Source organism: Heloderma suspectum, chromosome 4 (genome assembly GCF_057233095.1).
Source record: "Heloderma suspectum isolate Gila_16-S chromosome 4, 16-S_ref, whole genome shotgun sequence".
Lineage (NCBI taxonomy): Eukaryota > Metazoa > Chordata > Lepidosauria > Squamata > Helodermatidae > Heloderma > Heloderma suspectum.
Genome location: NC_139461.1, coordinates 307409024 through 307428839, shown reverse-complemented (window position 1 = coordinate 307428839; position 19816 = coordinate 307409024).

Below are 19816 nucleotides of genomic sequence, written 5' to 3'. Positions count from 1 at the left end.
AAGTACCTGAAAGGTTGTCATAGAGAGGAAGGCCAGGATCTCTTCTCAATCCTCCCAGAGTGCAGAACAATGGAATAATGGGCTCAAGTGACAGGAAGCCAGATTCTGGCTGAACATCAGGAAAAACTTCCTGTTAGAGCAACATGACAATGGAACCAATTCCCTAGGGAGGTGCTGGGCTCTCCCACACTGGAGGCATTCAAGATGAGGCTGGACATCCATCTGTCAGGGATGCTCTGACTTGGATTCCTGGACTGAGCAGTTGGTTGGACTCGATGGTCTTATAGGCCCCTTCCAACCCTATTATTCTAAGATTCAATGATTCTATGATCATGTGGTTAGGAATGTAATGTATGAGGAATTCATTTCAGTTCATTTTTGATCAGGGTTTACCCAGTTTGCAGTTTCCAGACTGAAGATGGTGTCATATGCAATCTGAGGTCAAAGTCTGTACATTTCTGAGCTTGCAATATGATTTGCGGACCCCAAAGCATGCATTCATTTGAAAAATGTGCATTAAAATGTATACTTTAAAAAAATGCACACAAATATGCTCTAATCAATGGGGGAAGAATGCATACATTTCAAAGATGTGTACAACTGATGCATACATTTGGAAAAAATACAGACAAAAATACACATGGATTTTCATGCAAAAAGAAAAAAAAAGCTTGCAATCTGATATGGGTTTGGGTTGGAGCGAGCTTTGAGATGGAATTTGAGAACTTCAGCGACCTTGGGTTTTGCTGATTTGCACATCGCTACATGTGGTTCATGGCCTTGGAATGTTCTGCCACATGATTTGAGTCCTGGAAGCACAGCATGCAAAGGAAGGAGGTGGCAAATAGGAGCACTTTTTGCCAATTCTACTCACTTAAGAAGAACTGGGTTTAGATTTGGACCAGACTGAGGTGAAATGGAGGATGGTGTGGTTGTTATTAAAGCACAGGGTTGTTGTTGTTGTTTTTTTTTAAAGTTCAACAGCTTATGGGTTGGATCCATACTTAGCCATACTTAGAGTAGACTCATTGACATCAATGGGACTTATGCTAGTCACAAGCACGGCTAATCTAAGTCCCATTGATTTCAATGGGTCTACTCTTAGTATGACTAAATTTGGATTCAACCACACACACACAAACAGACACTTGGAGGAATATAAAGTGATATCTTTGTTATTATGAAAAAAAAGAACTGGGGAATATACTGTTTTGATTGGCTCAGGTGATGATAGATCTTCCTTATTATTATTATTATTATTATTATTATTATTATTATTTATTGCATTTATACCCCACCTTTTTTCCTCTTGCAAGGAACCCAAGGCGGTTTACATTATCCTCCTCCTCTCCATTTTATCCTCACAACAACAACCCTGTGAGGTGGGTTGGGCTGAGAGTATGTGACTGGCCCAAAGTCACCCAGTGAGCTTTCATGGCTGAGTGGGGACTAGAACCCGGATATCCCAGCTCCTAATCCAACACTCTTGCCACTACACCACACTGGCTCTTATTAGGCTTCTTTCCTGAGATGGGATTGGACAATGGGGTTCTGTAAGCTGTTACACCAGCTTCCCCTATCCTGTTGCCCTCCAGAATCCGGTCTGGGTTTCAGTCAGAACCAGTCAGAACTCTAATGGAGCTATCCAAGGTGCTTTCACCTGGTTCTGACTGAAACCCATAGCAGATTCACTGCCCCACTGACATCGGAGCCACCAGCCCCACTGCCTCCAGATGTGAGGGATTGCAACTCCCTTGAAACCCAGCCAGCTGTCAGGATTGATTCTGAGCACAGGGAGATAGTTAGCAGCTCAGATTCAGAAGAGGAGCAGCCAGAACTGGGGGAGGAGTTTTCACTGGCCAGTTCAGATATGGGTAGGCGTGCTTCTCAGCTTACCAGCTCCCAGATCGCTGGAAACTTCTCAGCTTACCAGCTCCCAGATCGCTGGAAACTAAGGATGAAGGAAACTTCATCCTTAGCCCCCTCTGTGAGAAGCAGCAGGCAGGTCTCTGACCTAAGGGATGCCAGGAGGAGACACAGAGCTAAGAGGGAAATGTCAGGGGCGGAGCTTAGACATTTGAACTGGTTAGCAATGCATGATAGACTACGCAGGGAAGCAGCAGGCGAGGGGCGGAACCTCCCTCTCCAAGTTAGCCTAGTCAGACAGCTGCAATTTCAAACTCTAGGCAACTTTCATTTATTCCCATTTAGGGATGGCAGAGAATTCTGCCATGGATCTCGGTGAGGCTGAATGCCAGTGCATTTGGCCCCCGGAAATCTGTGGTGGAACGGCCTGCCCCCCCTGCCCCCCCCGTGGATCCCCCCTGGGACGAGACTTACCTGGGGTGGATCTTCTGGGTGGCAGCGGCTCCGGCGGCTGGTCTTCCGACTGGCTGCCGCTGCCGCCATTTGCAGTCTGGAGGTTTTTTTTTTTTTTTTACAAGATGTGATAGGCTACATAAAGACTTACGTAGCCTATCACGTCTGGCTTAAAAAAAACCAAAACGTGCGTATGCAAATAGCGGCGGCTATGGCCGCTGCCATTTGTGTTCCTTATTTTTGGCCATCTTAGTCTACGTAAATATTTACGTAGACTAAGACGGCGAAAATAAGGGGAACGCAAATAGCGTAGCGGACGCTATTTGTCTTCCCCCTTATTTTCGCCGTCTTAGTCTATGTAAATATTTATGTAGACTAAGACGGCCAACAATAAGGAACGCAAATGGCGGAGGCCATAGCCACCGCCATTTGCGTACGTGCGTTGTTTTTTTTTTTAAAGCCAGACGTGATAGGCTACCTAAGTCTTTACGTAGCCTATCACAGCTGACTACAGGGACGCAAGCGGCGGTGGCTACGGCCACCGCCATGTGTGTCCCTGCTAGCCAGCGGCCAGATGTCCAGCTGGTGGTGGAGCCGGCCGGTGGCTCCATGGAATCCCCACGGAGTGGAGCCGGCCGGCCAGAATTCCGGGGGGGATTCTGGGTGGAGGGATGGAGCGCTTCCCCCCCCCCAGCAGAACCCGGCGGAGCCAGGTAAGGGGACTTTCGTACATCCCTATTCCCATTTGGAGGGAGGCATTCCTTTGTAGCCAGAGAGTCTTCGAGTATTTGCATCTGTAATGAACCTGAGAATAATGAATTAAAGGCATGAGGCTGAAGCCTCTCCTTTTGTCTGTTATGAGTGCTTGAGGAAGGAGCGGGGGGCAAGAGAACCCTGACACCAGCAGAGCCATTCACAAGGTTATGGGAGGCAGTCATAGACAGCTGATGGGAGGTCAAAGTGAGCAGTTAGGACAGCTGGAAGCTGGGGGATGGAAAAGGTGAGTAGGTGAGAAGTCTTGGCTCTGGTTCGATTATTTACTTGGCTTTGTGATGATGTCCCAAGTAGATAAGGGGCCGTGGTGGCTTAGTGGTTAAGACGCTGAACCGCGGACCGGAAGGTTGGCAGGACAGCAGTTCGAGACCCGAGTGCCGCGTGACAGAGTGAGCTCCCGTCTTCAGTCCCAGCTCCTGCCAACCTAGCAGTTCGAAAGCAAGAAATTGCAAGTAGATAAATAGGTACCGCTTTGGCGGGAAAGGTAACAGCGTTCCGTGCACCTTGGTGTACAGTCATGCCGGACACATGACCACGGAAGCGTCTTCGGACAGCGCTGGCTCTTCGGCTTAGAAATGGAGATGAGCACCACACCCTAGAGTCGGGCACGACTGGTTGGGGACACCTTTACCTTTTACTTTTTACCCAAGTAGTTACCATCTTTTAAAAGGAAAATGAAGCATATTTTTGCATATCCTGTGTAGCTTGGATGAAGTCAGTTCCAATGTGATAAGAGCCAAGAGTTTTCACAGTGATAACAAAGTTGTTTCAGTATACCTGATAGCAAAAGGTAATGGAAGGGAACTCCTCAAAAAGAGCTTGTAATTAGTAACTGACCTCTCCCTCCTATAGGATGAGGTGTCATGCAGGTGATGGTTATTTATGCCTTGGTTAGCTCAAGCTAAACTATTGTGATGCATTCTGGGTGCCCAAATGATGCAATTTGGTCGAATATTCCATGTTAACTTGCTTTGCAATAGTCATGTTACTTTTAAAAAAAAATCCTGATTGTGCAGAAGGCTAGAGGCTTTTGATTTTGCCTTAAGGTTCAATGCTCTAAATGTGATCAGCCTCATAAACTATTTAGCTGAACTGTCTTTGGGGAACACAGACACAAGTATCAAAGAACAGGAGCTTCATAAGATCATGCTCACTCGTTTGAATGCCTCAGGGTGCAATCCTATGCATGTTTAGACAGAAAAAGTCTTATAACTCCCAGCATGCCCCAGCCAGCATGGCTGGCTGGTGCATGCTGGGAATTGTAGGACTTTTTTCTGCCTAAACATGCATAGGTTTGTGCCCTTAACTCAGGATTAGTTAAGTGCTCACAACTGCTCACCTATGCTGAGTTTTCGCTGTGGCAGTCATTTGCACACACAGCTCTAATTGTACTGTTTCAGGCTACTCCTTCTAACGTGGTGAGGGCTTAGTGTCATTGGGGACTGATGAGGCCTGGGTTCCAGGGTTCCACTGTGGAATAGGTCTTTACCAGGGTTTTACCAAGATCATGGCATCTGGCCCCATCACTTGCTGGCATATAGAAGGGGAAGAAATGGAAGCTGTGACAGATTTTACTTTCTTGGGCTCCAAGATCACCGCAGATGGTGACTGTAGCCATGAAATTAAAAGACGCTTGCTCCTTGGGAGGAAAGCTATGGCCAACCTAGACAGCATAGTAAGAAGCAGAGACATCACCTTGCCGACAAAGGTCCATCTAATCAAAGCTATGGTTTTCCCAGTAGTAATGTATGGCTGTGAGAGCTGGACTATAAGGAAGGCTGAGCGCCGAAGAATTGATGCTTTCGAACTGTGGTGCTGGAGAAGACTGTTACGAGTCCCCTGGACTGCAAGGAGGTCAAATCAGTCCATCCTAAAGGAAATCAACCCTGAGTGTTCATTGGAAGGACAGATACTGAAGCTGAAGCTCAAATATTTTGGCCACCTAATGCGAAGAGAAAACTCTCTGGAAAAGACCCTGATGCTGGGAAAGACTGAAGGCAAAAGGAGAAGGGGACGGCAGAGGATGAGATGGCTAGATAGCTTCACCGATGCGATGCATATGAACTTGAGCACGCTCCGGGAGAGAGCGCAGGACAGGAAGGCCTGGCGTGTTATGGTCCATGGGGTCACGAAGAGTCGGACACGACTGAACGACTAAACAACACAGTGTCTACACGAGGCTGTATCTACATGAAGCTCTTAATCACTGTATCTGCTCTCAGTTCCCTTGCAAAATTGAGATCTGAGCTCTACAAAAAAGCTTTTCCTTTCCTGCTTTTCCACTACATAACCTGTAGGTGGTGCTGTACTATAGCAAATTGCAGTTACACAAGTAGGAAATTACCTTTTCTTTCACTGTCAGAAATAATACCCCATTTTCCCCACTCTCAAACTACCTGGGACACTGCTCTTACAAAACAGAAGTGAAACTGGAGGATCATTACATTGTCTATTAGAGCAATCCTATGGCCACTAGACAGCATCTAGAGGGCCATTGGTTTTCTTGGTTCCTGGGAACCAAGATCGGAGCCAGATCTCCAACTGCAGTTGCCAGGAACCACGCTCCCTGCCCCCCCTGTTTGCCTCTTTGGTGGTGTAGTTCTTGCCAGTCTCCATGCTTGAAAATGGAGCACGGAGCAGGCAAATAGCGAGCACCAGGAGAGGGGAGGAGACTGAGGAAGCCACTTATGTGGCTTCCTATGTGCTGCACAGCCTCCCCTCCCCACTCCAATGTGCCCCAGTTAGACAGCCAGGATTGGCCGTCTAGCCACAAATGCAGGGTGGGCAGAGCACGGAGAAGAGGATGCCCTCCTTGCTCCACCCAACACTGCATAGGGTAGTTGGCTGCCTCTGACTTTGGAGGCGGCCAACTGTCCTGATTGTTTGTTGTTTATTCGTTCAGTCGCTTCCGACTCTTCGTGACTTCATGGACCAGCCCACGCCAGAGCTTTCTGTCGGCCGTCGCCACCCCCAGCTCCACCAAGGTCGAGTCTGTCACCTCCAGAATATCACCCATCCACCTTGCCCTTGGTCGGCCCCTCTTCCTTTTGCCTTCCACTTTCCCCACCATCAGCATCTTCTCCAGGGTAGCCTGTCTTCTCATTATGTGGCCAAAGTACTTCAGTTTTGCCTTTAATATCCTTCCCTCAAGTGAGCAGTCTGGCTTTATTTCCTGGAGGATGGACTGGTTTGTTCTTCTTGCAGTCCAAGGCACTCTCAGAATTTTCCTCCAGCACCACAGTTCAAAAGCATCTATCTTCCTTCGCTCAGCCTTCCTTATGGTCCAGCTCTCGCAGCCATAGGTTACTATGGGGAATACCATTGCTTTAACTATGCGGACCTTTGTTGTCAGTGTGATGTCTCTGCTCTTCACTATTTTATCAAGATTTGTCATTGCTCTCCTCCCAAGAAGTAAACGTCTTCTGATTTCCTGGCTGCAGTCAGCATCTGCAGTAATCTTTGCGCCTAGAAAGACAACGTCTGTCACTGCCTCCACATTTTCTCCCTCTATTTGCCAGTTATCAATCAAGCTGGTTGCCATAATCTTGGTTTTTTTGAGGTTTAACTGCAACCCAGCTTTTGCACTTTCTTCTTTCATCTTCGTCATGAGGTTCCTCAGCTCCTCCTCACTTTCAGCCATCAAAGTGGTATCATCTGCATATCGGACATTGTTAATGTTTCTTCCAGCGATTTTAACTCCAGCCTTGGCTTCATCAAGCCCAGCATGTTGCATGATGTGTTCTGCGTACAGGTTGAATAGGTAGGGTGAGAGTATACAGCCCTGCCGTACTCCTTTCCCAATCTTAAACTAGTCCGTTGTTCCGTGGTCTGTTCTTACCGTTGCTACTTGGTCGTTATACAGATTCCTCAGGAGGCAGACAAGATGACTTGGTATCCCCATACCACCAAGAACTTGCCACAATTTGTGATGATCCACATAGTCAAAGGTTTTAGAAGAGTCAATAAAACAGAAATAGATGTTTTTCTGAAACTCCCTGGCTTTCTCCATTATCCAGCAGATATTGGCAATTTGGTCTCTAGTTCCTCTGCCTTTTCTAAACCCAGCTTGTACATCTGGCAGTTCTCGTTCCATGAATTGCTGGAGTCTACCTTGCAAGATCTTGAGCATTACCTTACTGGCATGTGAAATAAGTGCCACTGTTCGATAGTTTGAACATTCTTTGGTGCTTCCCTTTTTTGGTATGGGGATATAAGTTGATCTTTTCCAATCTGTTGGCCATTCTTGTGTTTTCCAAATTTGCTGGCATATGGCATCACCTTGACAGCATCATCTTGCAAGATTTTAAACAGTTCAGCTGGGATACTGTTGTCTCCTGCTGCCTTGTTATTAGCAATGCTTCTTAAGGCCCATTCAACCTCACTCTTCAGGATGTCTGGCTCTAGCTCACTGACCACACCGTCAAATCTATCCCCGATATTATTATCCTTCCTATACAGATCTTCCATATATTCTTGCCACCTTTTCTTGACCTCTTCTGCTTCTGTTAGGTCCTTGCCATCTTTGTTTTTGATCATACCCATTTTTGCCTGGAATTTACCTCCAATGTTTCTAATTTTCTGGAAAAGGTCTCTTGTCCTTCCTATTCTATTATCTTCTTCCAATTCCACACATTGCTTGTTGAAAAATAATTCCTGATCTCTTCTGGCTAACCTCTGGAATTTTGCATTTAATTGGGCATATCTCCCCCTAGCACTGTTGCCTTTTGCTTTCCTTCTTTCTTGGGCTGCTTCCAGAGTCTCAGCAGACAGCCATCTTGCCTTCTTGGTTTTCTTTTTCTTTGGGACGTTTTTTGTTGTTGCCTCCTGGACAATGTTGCGAACTTCTGTCCATAGTTTTTCCGGCACCCTATCTACTAAATCTAGTCCCTTAAATCTATTCTTCACCTCCACTGCATATTCATGAGGAATATTAGTGAGCTCATATCTAACTGCTCTGTGGGTCTTCCCTATTCTCTTTAGTCTGATTCTAAATTGTGCAAGAAGAAGTTCGTGATCTGAACTACAATCAGCTCCAGGTCTTGTTTTTACCAACTGCATAGATGTCCACCACCTTTGGCTACAAAGGATGTAGTCAATCTGATTTTGGTGTCAACCGTCTGGTGAAGTCCATGTATAACGTCGTCTCTTAGGGTGTTGGAAGAGAGTGTTTGTTATGCACAGTGAGTTGTCTTGGCAAAATTCTATCAGCCTATGTCCTGCTTCATTTTGTTCTCCCAGACCATGCTTGCCTGTAATTCCAGGTGTCGTTTGACTACCCACCTTAGCATTCCAGTCTCCTATAATGAAAATAACATCTTTTTTTGGCGTACTATCCAGTAGGTGCTGCAGATCCTCATAGAACCGATCTACTTCTGCTTTTTCAGCATCTGTGGTTGGGGCGTATATTTAGATCACTGTGATGTTAAATGGCTTAGCCAGAATTCAAATTGAGATCATTCTGTCATTTTTTGGATTGTATCCATGCACTGCTTTAGCCACTTTAACTGTCCTGATAGGATTGCCTAAAGAAGCTGTAAACAACAGTGAGTAAGGAATCATGAGTGCACAATAAATGCCTCTCCCTCATGTAGAAGAGCTATATGTTACTCCAACAACTGGCAGACTCAGATTGAGCCTTAAGTACACTCCAAGATAGGTGTTTATCTTCAGATATATTAGACAGTCCTGACAGAGTCCTTTGAAGACTTTTTAAAGAATTCCGCAGAGCAATGTCTTTATTCATATAGTGGGTCAAAATGCTTTGGGCTTCTTAAAGTATAAAAGAATTTTTCAACATCTTGAGACTAGTTCTCTCCTTTTGAATCCAGTGTCTCGGACAGGCAGCAGGTCTGAGAATATTATCATGGGGAAAAATTAGGCTACTTGATGCACAATGTGAAGGACCATTATGAGCCATTCGCACAGGTGATGTGTGGCAATGATTCCATACTGGATTATACTTCTTAAAGCAATGTCTGCACTTCTGCACGGGGAACATGATCCAGAATTAAGCCTATTTTGGATAACTATATTAGGGGTACCACCGAAATTTGAATGGTGTGTGTGTGCATGTGTGCGTGTGTGTGTGTGTGTATGTGAACATGAAAAACGAACTCCCCCAGCTCCAGAAGTGTTATCTTATTTTGATTTGGGGCAGGCCCATTTGAGTCTCTGTTGAAATCAAAATGGGGTTTGCTTTCTGCCCCTGCCATTAGCCATACTTGCCAGCCCCACGCCCACCCCACTGATTTGCGAGGAAAACATTCCTTACCTCTGCAAAGCAATGGCTGGTGGGGGCGATCTGTGCCAGGAGAGATCACTCACCTGTCTGTCTGCCCCCTCAGGTTGAAATGGTGCTTCTGAGCATGCTCAAGGGTAGGGCTGTGCGTGGATCCCCCGATCTGATTCAGAGGCTGCTTCAGGGCTTCTGAAGCAGGCCCAAGTCGGCTCGAACTGATTCAGGGGCATCTTGACTTGCTTCAGCCCAAGGTGAAGCCCAAGGGGGATTCGGACATCCGAATTGTCAGGGTGGAAACTGAGCCGTTAGAACCCCAGAGCAGTTCTGATTCTGAGGAGGATCAGCAATCCGTGGGAGAGGAGCCAGCTCATCCCTCACAGGCACAGCAGCTGGCAGAGATTCCTCCTGCTGGCATTCCTGAGATAGATAGTGAATCTGGCAGTGAGAGAGAGTGGGAGGGGGGCTTGCTAGACACTCGATGCAGACGCAGGGAGCGACGAGCAATGGAGGGCACGGAAAAGAGGCGTAGTGCCCGTTTGGCGTTCAAGCAATGGCCACCTCCCATGGACCCAAGGGAAAGAGGGAGGATCTCTCCCTAGCCCATAAGTTCAGGGTCTTCAAGTGATTCTCCTTCAAATGGGGATCAACTGTCTACTCGGCGCAAAGGCCACTCTGCTGTTCCTTGCTTAGTCGCTGGTGATTAGCATCTGAAAGAGTCATTAAGCTGTAAAAGGATTAAAGCCTTGAAAAGAAACCTTCCGTCTGTGACTTGAGTTGGCTATTGGAGTCTACTGAAAGAGGCTGCCAGGGTGCTCCTGACATGAATCCCGTTTTAGCCCCCCCCCCCAACATGCTGCCCAGCTCCCAGCTTCTTACCTGGGTCCTTAGGCTTGTTCCGTGTGTGGGGAGCACTACCAGGGGAGCTGCTGCCAGGGGAGCTGCCAATGCCACTGCTGCTGCCAGCTCCTAGGCCCTCTGGACATGTGCCAACAGCCGTCTTGTTGTTCTGGGGGATGGGGGGAGCCATTTTTAAAATGGCGACTCCCTGTATTTCTGGAAATACAGGGAGTCACCATTTTAAAAAAATGGCTCCCCCCCTGGAACAACAAGATGGCTGCTGGCATGCATCCACAGGATGCAGGTAAGGAACTGGGGGCAGCGGCAGTGGTGGTGGTGTGGCAGCTGGGCTTCCAGATCATGCCGAAGTGCACCGAAGCACTTCGGAGTGACCCACTTCACCTCAGGCCTCTTGGTGCCCCCTCTGCCTCACCTCTGAGGTGACTCAAAGCAGCCTGAATTGCCCTGCCTCAACTCGGAGCTCAGGCTTCGTGCCAAAGCGGTGCACAGCCCTACTCAAGAGCATCATCTCCAGCTGAGAGCATGGGATTTGTAGTTTTCCCTGTCCTAAATAATGCATATGTGATATACAACAAGGATCCAGACTGAAATTTCAAAACTAGGGATGGGAGAATCAGCAAGGGTCAAGCTCATTGAAGGTCTCTGCATTCCACCTTGAAGCTCAGTCTGCCTCATTCCCAAATACGACCTTGTTGTTGTCTTTGTTTGGATGGGAAATATGCCCATTTAGGTGCACATTTTTTAGAAGTGCACACCCAATTGTATACTTCCCCCTATTGAATAAAGTGTGAAAATATTTCTTTCTTTCAAAATGCACATTTTCAAAATGCACATTTTCCTAATGAACGCATTATTCTCATATCTGAGCTTCCCCTCACCCCTCCAATTGCTCTTGCATTCAGGGGTGTGAATGGGACAAGGTCTGATATTTATTGAACTGAAAGAGAATCCTCATATATTCCTACTCAATACCCAGATATCTGCTGCTTTGGATAAGTATCCCAGACTTGCGATGCCAGTGCGCAGGTAGAACTAACAGGATCATTCTCACCCATGTGCAGAAATAAAGGGGCTGGTTTTACACGAATTACACCCTCCTCCCCTTGTTCATTACAAGGGAATACAAGAAAGCCACTTCTGTCCTCCTCTGCATGGAGGCAAATCAAAGAGGAACAGCAGTGGTTTAATCCCCTCTGAAGAGGCAGTCAATTAAGTACTTTACCTTTGAAGTTAATGTGGGATTAAGCTCCAGCTTTTCAAAAAGGTGGGAGTGAAAGCATTCTTCACAAGGGGATTTGACATCCCCCTCCTGGTACACAGTCGGCAACCTTAAATCACCTTCCCCCATTCTCAAACCTCTTTCAGCAGATCAGAAATTAAACTGGATCAGAAAGCCGTGTCTGAATGCCAGATATTTTCCTAGTGGATGAGTCACATTTTTTTAGATGCACTGGAGGCTCTGATGGGATCTTCAGTGGGAAACAGACAAGGACATCTCGCGAGATCCCAAAGTTCTGTCGCTCAGCTTCAAAAAAGCTGCAGAGGCCCAGCTGAGCTGCACGCTTGACTTCGCAGAGTCCTCTGAGGGATCCTCAGGAGCAAGGAAGTCTCATAAGCCCAGAGCAAGCATCACTTGGCATATTTGCTTGGGCATCCTGCACCTGAGCTGTCCACATTGGACAGAAGCATTGAGCCAAACCTCCTCCTGGTGCTATGAAGCAAAAAAGCAAGTCACTGTGATTCCCTTACCTTTGTAGAGATCACTAGTGATGGGATGAGCTCTGGGAGCGGTGAGTGTCCAAAAATCAGATGTTAAGAGTCTCCTCCTACCAGATGGATCCATTTTGAATTGGACCCCAGTGCCTCCACCCTTGTCCAGCTGTACCCATCCCTGCTGTGCTGGGAACCCTCTTCACTTTCCACAACGTACTGGGATGGACTCCATTCATCACGAGCCATTCGTCAGGGCTCCTGCTGCAGAAACTGAAGCTCTGGATGCGGGGGCAAGCAGGCACAGTTTCGGCATTCAGGGATAACTGGCAATGATGAGAAATGTATGGTAGTGACTAGGGATGTGTGGATTTTGTAAAATCTGTTCTATCTACGTTTCATGGATTGTCAGGTGTGTTGGCTTCTCATTGGCAGAATTGGATTTTTTCCACTTTCCTGAATTGGCGCAAATCCACATTTGCACAAGTCTACACTTCTGCAAATTCGCACTTGTGAAAATATGCACCCCCCACGCATTTTTAGGCTTTAGCCTATGGGGAACATGTGTATTTTTGGCCGGAGTTCTTTTATTTTACATATTTTTCTATGACTAAATTTGCGTAAAATTCTGGAAAGTAAAAAAAAAAAAAGTCTTCAAGTCTGTGGAATCTGAACGACTTGGATTTGTATGAATCTGCAGGTAGGATTCATAGAAATCCAAACTCATTTAATTCTGTTGTGGATTTATCTGACAGCCCTGGTAGGGACTAGCAGCTTGATCCACTGAAGCAGATCCAGTCCAAAGTTTGGATTCACACTCAGATTCCAGATGCTGAAGAAGAGTCTATGCCAAAGCATCTCAATCCAGTGAGTTCGATAGATGCCTAACAACTAGGGATGTCAGAGAATTCCGCCACAGATCTCAGTGAGGCTGAATGCCAGTGCATTCGACCCCCCGAACTTCGTGGTGGAACGGCCTGCCACCCCCCGTCCCCCCGCAGATCCCTCCTGGGATGAGACTCACCTGGGGTGGATCTTCCGGGCGGCGGCGGCTCCAGTGGTGGCTCCGGCGGCGGATCCGGCGGCGGCTCTGGCGGTGGGTCCGGCAGTCCCCTTTTGATTCGCCATTTTAGCCTACGTAAAGATTTACGTAGGCTAAAACGATGAATGAAAAAGGGACACAAAAAGCGCCCGCTACACTATTTGCGTTCCCCTTTATTTTCGCCGTCATAGTCTATGTAAATATTTACGTAGTTTAAGACGGCCAAAAAGAAGGAACGCAAATGGCAGCAGCCATAGCCGCCATTTGTGTACGTGGTTGTTGTCGTTTTTTTACCCAGAGCCCTCCGTGGCCGGAAATCTGGCTGTGGAGGGCTCTGGCCTGGCCAGGCCAGGCCTGGCCGGCTGCTCCGAGGAGCTGCCGCGGAGCACAGCTGGCCGTTTGAGGATTCCGGGGGGAGGGACAGAATGCCTCCCCCCCCACCATCAACATAATCTGTGAAAGGTAAGTCACTTTCGTTCATCCCTACTAAAAACCAGCCTTTGAATGCAATTTCCTTGCTGGATCCACAGATTGGATGCTGCTGCTATGGGTGCAGATGCACACCAGCATCTGGAAGTAGGGATGGCGGAGAATTTCTCCATGAATCTTCAGGAGGCCGAATGCCAACGCATTCGGTCCCCCGAAATTGGTGGGGAAATTCTCCGCCAGCCCCCCGCCCCCCCCGGGATGGGACTTACCGTGGCCGAATGTCCCTCTTGGCAGCAGGTCCCAGCGGCGTTTCGGCGGCGTTTCGGCGGGGGCGGGGGCGGCAGCCAGTCTCCCAACCAGCTGCCCCCGCCGCCATAGCAAAAAAAAAAAATAGTAAATTAAAAAAAAACCACACACCCGTGATAGGCTACGTAACGATTTACGTAGCCTATCACTAGATTTCCAAAGTCAGCTGTGATAGGCTACGTAAATCATCACATAGCCTATCACGGGTGACTTTGAAAAAAAAAAGCGCTTACGCAAATGGCGGCGGCCCATGGGCGCCGTCATTTGCGTTCCTTATTTTGGCATGTCTAGTCTACGTAAACATTTACGTAGACTACGGCGAAAATAAGGGAACGCTATTTGCGTTGCCCTTATTTTCGCCGTAGTCTACGTAAATCTTTTTACGTAGGGAGCCGCCTTTTGCGTACATGCTTTTTTTTTTTTTTTTTCAAAGTCGCCCGTGATAGGCTGCGTGACGATTTACATAGCCTATCACGGCTGACTTTGGAAATCTAGCTGTGATAGGCTACGTAAATCGTTACGTAGCCTATCACGTGTGTGTATGTGTGTGTCTGTGTTTTACTTTTTTTTTTCACGGCCGGGTAGACGGGGCGCTCCTACCCGGCCTGAATTTTGCCAGTGAGGGATGGGGCGCCTCCCCCCCCGGCCTGAACTTCAGGGGGAGAACTGAAGCGCCTCCCCCCCACCGCGAAGCAAGCTTTGAGTACAGGTAAGGGACTTTCGTCCATCCCTATCTGGAAGAGAGGTTCTGATTCAGCAAAACTTCAGGGTGCATCTTCCCATCCACCTTGCAGTGGGGCCACACATAGACATTCCCATCCACCGTCTTGGGAAAGTAGTCATTTTGTTGTTCAGTCATTCAGTTGTGTCCGACTCTTCATGACCCCATGGACCATAGCATGCCAGGCCTTCCTGTCCTCCACTCTCTCCCGTAGTGTGCTCAAGTCCATAGTCATTGCATCGGTGATGCTATCTAGCCATCTCATCCTCTGCTGTCCCCTTCTCCTTTTGCCTTCAGTCTTTCCCAGCATCAGGGTCTTTTCCAGTGAGTTTTCTCTTTGCATTAGGTGGCCAAAATATTTGAGCTTCAGCTTCAGTATCTGTCCTTCCAATGAGCACTCAGGGTTGATTTCCTTTAGGATTGACTGATTTGACCTCCTTGCAGTCCAGGGGACTCGTAAGAGTCTTCTCCAGCACCACAGTTGGAAAGCATCAATTCTTCGGCGCTCAGCCTTCCTTATAGTCCAGCTCTCACAGCCATACATTGCTACTGGGAAAAAAGTAGTCATACCCGATGTTTTATCATAGGGCTTTTGGCCTGAGGACCCGAGTCCAGTTAAGAACATAAGAACACAAGAAGAGCCCTGCTGGATCAGGCCAAGGGTCCATCTAGTCCAGCTTTCTGTTCACACAGGGGCCAACCAGCTGCCCACAGGAAACCCACAGGCAGGACATGAGTGCAACAGCACCCTCCCGCCCATGTTCCCCAGCAACTGGTGTAGTACGCAGGCATGCAGATACTGGAGGTAGCATATAGCCATCAAGACTAGTAGTCATTGATAGCCTTCTCCTCTATGAATTTGTCTAGCCCCCTTTTAAAGCCATCCAAGTTGGTGGCCATCACTACATCCACTTTGGAGAAGCTCTCAAGGGCTGAATTCCAGTGCTAGATAGGACTGAAGGAAAAAGATCTCGGGGCAAAATGACCACAAAAAGCAAAAAATGCCAGCCTGTTTTAGCTTCAAGCCCTTCCTGCCAACTAAGCCTTAGGAAAGGCCTTTCAAAGGGGGTGGGGAAAGAGGCACTGCCTTCTGGGCAGTGGAGGCTGGTGGCTCCAATTTTGGTGGGACTGTGAATCCATTCTGGGTTTCAGAACCAGCCAGAACTCTAAAGGAGCTCTCCAAGGAGCTATGTTTTCCATACAGCACATAGTTAAACTATGGAATTTGCTACCACACGATGTAGTGATGGCCACCAATTTGGATGGCTTTAAAAGGGGGTTGGACAAATTCCTGGAGGAAAAGGCTATCAATGGCTACTAGTCTTGATGGCTATATGCTACCCCCAGTATCAGAGGCAGTGTGCCTACGTACACCATTCGCTGGGGAACATGGGTGGGAGGGTGGTGTTGCACTTATGTCCTATTTGTGGATTCCTGGTCGACAGCTGGTTGGCCACTGTGTGAACGGAATGCTGGACTAGATGGACCCTTGGTCTGACCCAGCATAGCTCTTCTTATGTTCTAAAGGTGCTGAAACTATATTGGGCATAGGGCTCAGCACCTTGGGTAGCTCCTTTAGAGTTCTGTCTGGTTTTGACTGAAACCTGGAATGGATTCACAGTCCCACCAACATTGGAACTACCAGCCTCCACTGCCTCTGGGGAACCCAAGAAGGCCAGACTGGGACCCCGGGTGGTCTGGATTTGGTCCACAGGCCTGAGGTTCTGCTGCTTTATCACATGCATTTAGATTGATGGAGATCAAAGGTCTTAGGGCTGTGCAAGCTGGAGCAGCATAGCAAAATACTAGTAGAATCATGTGCCTAGAGAAGCCTGATGGGGATTTATGGAAGTGCTCCAGCAGCTAAAGAGCAGGTGGGCAAATGTTTAAGCAAGCATATTAAGGAATTTACTGCTAATTCAATGCCAGTGCTTTGAATACCTCTCCAAACAGAATCAGGAGTTCACCAGTTTTAAAATGGGAAAGAACACATCTGCACAAAACACCTCCCTGGCTCAGTCCTGCCAGCCTCCAAATTTCAGGCCTTGGAGAGGGTGCCTGAGTTATGAGAAAATGAATCAGTTCATCATTTGTTATGCCTGCCCCAAAGCACTCTCATCATTATCCGCCCACCGGCAGGATGTGCTTTGCTGGCCACAAGGCATAACATTTCCCTTCGGTTTTATCCACCCACCAGCCTCACAGCCACTCAAGGATTTTTTTAAAAGGCTCCAGCACAAATACATCAGAACAGAATATGAGAAGTTATAAATACTAGCCTACCGTGTGCATGCAGAAAATAGGTGTCCTCTTTTGTCCTCATTTTTGGCAATTGACAAGTGGCCAAACCTGCAACTTCCCCACCCGTAACTAAGGTGGCACTTCTGAATAAGGAAGAAAGAGGAAATGCATGGCCCAAAAAGAGAAGAGAGGACATCGATTTGCATAAGATTTGCATAGGCTAATGTATATGTATAGATGCAAATTTAGAACTCATTATAATAATTTAAATAGAAATACAGTCCAACTCACCATCATGAATCTCACCATCGCACCATCTTGTGCGAGCAGCGGACCTGTGTGCCCTGCCTGTTCATTCTCCTGCCCAGGCGCTAAGTGTAGATGGGCAAGTCTTTGTTTTTAAACTAGAACTGGACAAGGCAGCCTTTGAGCGCAAGTGGGATGTAATGGTTAGAGTGTTGGACTGGGACTGGGGAAGTCCAGGTTCAAGTCCTCACTTGTCCATGAAGCTCATAGGGATGTCGGAGAATTTCTCCACGAATCTCGGGGAGGCCGAATGCCAATGCATTCGGCCCCCTGAAATTGGTGGAGAAATTCTCCAACACCCCCCGCCCCCCCAGAATGGGACTTACCTTTGGCAAATGTCCCTGGCGCTGGTGGCTCCCGGCGGCAGTTTGGCGGCGGCGGCCAGTCTTCCGACCGGCTGCCACCGCCGCCATTTCCAAGTAAAAAAACCCCCAAAAAACCCAAACGTGATGGGCTACGTAAAGATTTACGTAGCCTATCATGGCTAGATTTTCAAAAAACACTGTGATAGGCTACGTAAATCCTTACATAGCCTATCACGGCTGACTTTGGGGGGGAAAAAAAGTGCGTAAGCAAATGGCGGTGCCCATGGGCGCCACCATTTGCATTCCTTATTTGGGCACGTGTAGTCTACGTAAACATTTACGTAGACTACGGCGAAAATAAGGGCAATGCATATAGCGAAAATAAGGGCAATCCATTTGCGTTCCTTCTTTTTGGCCATCTTAATCTACATAAATATTTACGTAGACTATGACGGCAAAAATCAAGGCGAACGCAAATAGCGTAGCGGGCACCATTTGTGTCCCTTTTTCATTCACCGTTTTAGCCTACGTAAATCTTTACGCAGGCTAAAACGGGGAAACAAAAGGGGACGCAAATGGCGCCTGCTACGCTATTTGCGTTCCCCTTGATTTTCGCCATCATAGTCTACGTAAAGATTTACGTAGATTAAGATGGTAAAAAGAAGGAACGCAAATGGCGGCAGCTGTAGCTGCCGCCATTTGCATATGTGTGTGTGTGTTTTTTTTTTTACCCAGAGCCCTCCGTGGCCGGAAATCCGGCTGCGGACGGCTCTGGCCTGGCCTGGCCGGGCTTGGCTGGCTGCTCCGCGGAGCTGCCGCGGAGCACAGCTGGCTGTTCGAGGATTCCGGGGGGAGGAACGGAGCGCATCCTGACCCAGCCAGGATTCCGGGGGGAGGGACGAAACGCCCCCCCCAACATAATCTGCAAAAGGTAAGTCACTTTCGTACATCCCTACATAGCCTATCACGTCTGGTTTAAAAAAAAAAAGCGTACGCAAATGGCGGCGGCTACAGCGGCCGCCATTTGCGTTCCTTATTTTTCACCATCTTAGTCTATGTAAATATTTACGTAGACTATTACGGCGAATCAAAAAGGAATGCAAATAGTGCCCACTATGCTATTTGCGTTCCCCTTTATTTTCGCCATAATAGTCTATGTAAATATTTACGTAGAGTAAGACGGCAAAAAATAAGGAATGCAAATGGCGGCCGCCGTAGCCGCCGCCATTTGCGTATGCATTTTTTTTAAAAAACCAGACATGATAGGCTACATCAGTCTTTACGTAGCCTATCACGGTTGAATGCAGGGACGCAAATGGCAGTGGCTACTGCCACCGCCATTTGCGTCCCTGCTACCCAGCGGCTGGATGTCCGGCTGTTGGCAGAGCCGTCCGGCAGCTCTGCGGAATCCCCGCGGAGTGGAGCCGGCCGGGCAGGACTCTGGGGGGAGGGATGGAGCACCTCCCCCCCATTGAGGATTCTGGGGGGAGGGATGGAGTGCCACTCCCCCACCGCGAAGCAGATCCGCAAAATGGTAAGTAACTTTCGTACATCCCTAGCATGGGCCAGTCACTGACTCTCAGCCTAAGCTACCCCACAGGGTTGTTGTGAGGATAAAATGGAGAGGAAGAGGACCATGTATGGCACCTTGGGCTCCTTGGAAGGGAAGGTTTGAACTAAATGTAACAAACGGACAATAAATCAATGAAGGATGCCTTCAAATAGAGGACAGTCCTCTGTAAAAAGAGGCAGATGGCCACCCTACCTGCAACTGAAAGTAATACTGGTCACAAAAAGCTTTATTGCTTGATTCTGCTGGATGTGTTACTGGGGCCTCACTTCAGAGGAATTTGTCATTACTGATTTTCTCAATTAGGAAGTCCTGATAAACTTTGGAGGAAGTGCATCATTCCTCAGAACATACTTGAAAACCATGGTTCTCAAATGAGACAAACTCAGAAAGAAGAGGGCAAAATCTTGGTTTTTGTGGCCCCAGCGGCCAGGAGTAGATCTAGACCATTTCCGGGCCAGTCCATTTCCGGGCCTGATTCAAAGTGCTGGTATTAACATTCAAAGCCCTAAATGGCTTGGGGCCAGGTTATCTGAAGGATTGCATCCTCCCATATGTACCTGCCCAGACCCTAAGATCATCCTTAGGCATCCTTTTCTAGGAGTCCCTGTCAAAGGAAGTGAGGGTACCAGGAAGAGGGCCTTTTCTGCTGTGGCACCCCAGCTGTGGAATGAGCTCCTTAGAGAGGTTCACCTGGCACCTACATTGTATTCCTTCCAGTACCAGGTGGAACCTTTCACAAGATTTTGGTCGAACATGAGGAGAATTCTCTTGATGGTAAGAACAGTTTGACAATGGTACCAATTACCTAGCAGGGTGGTGGGCTCTCCCATGATGGAAAGCTTCAAGCAGAACGTGGACAGCAATCTACTGGGGATGCTGTCACTCTGGATTTCCTGGATCGAACAGGGAGTTGGACAAAATGGCTGACAAGCCCCCCTTGAACTCTATGATTCAATGAAAACTTTCAGCTAACTTAGGGAGTGGGAGATCAGGG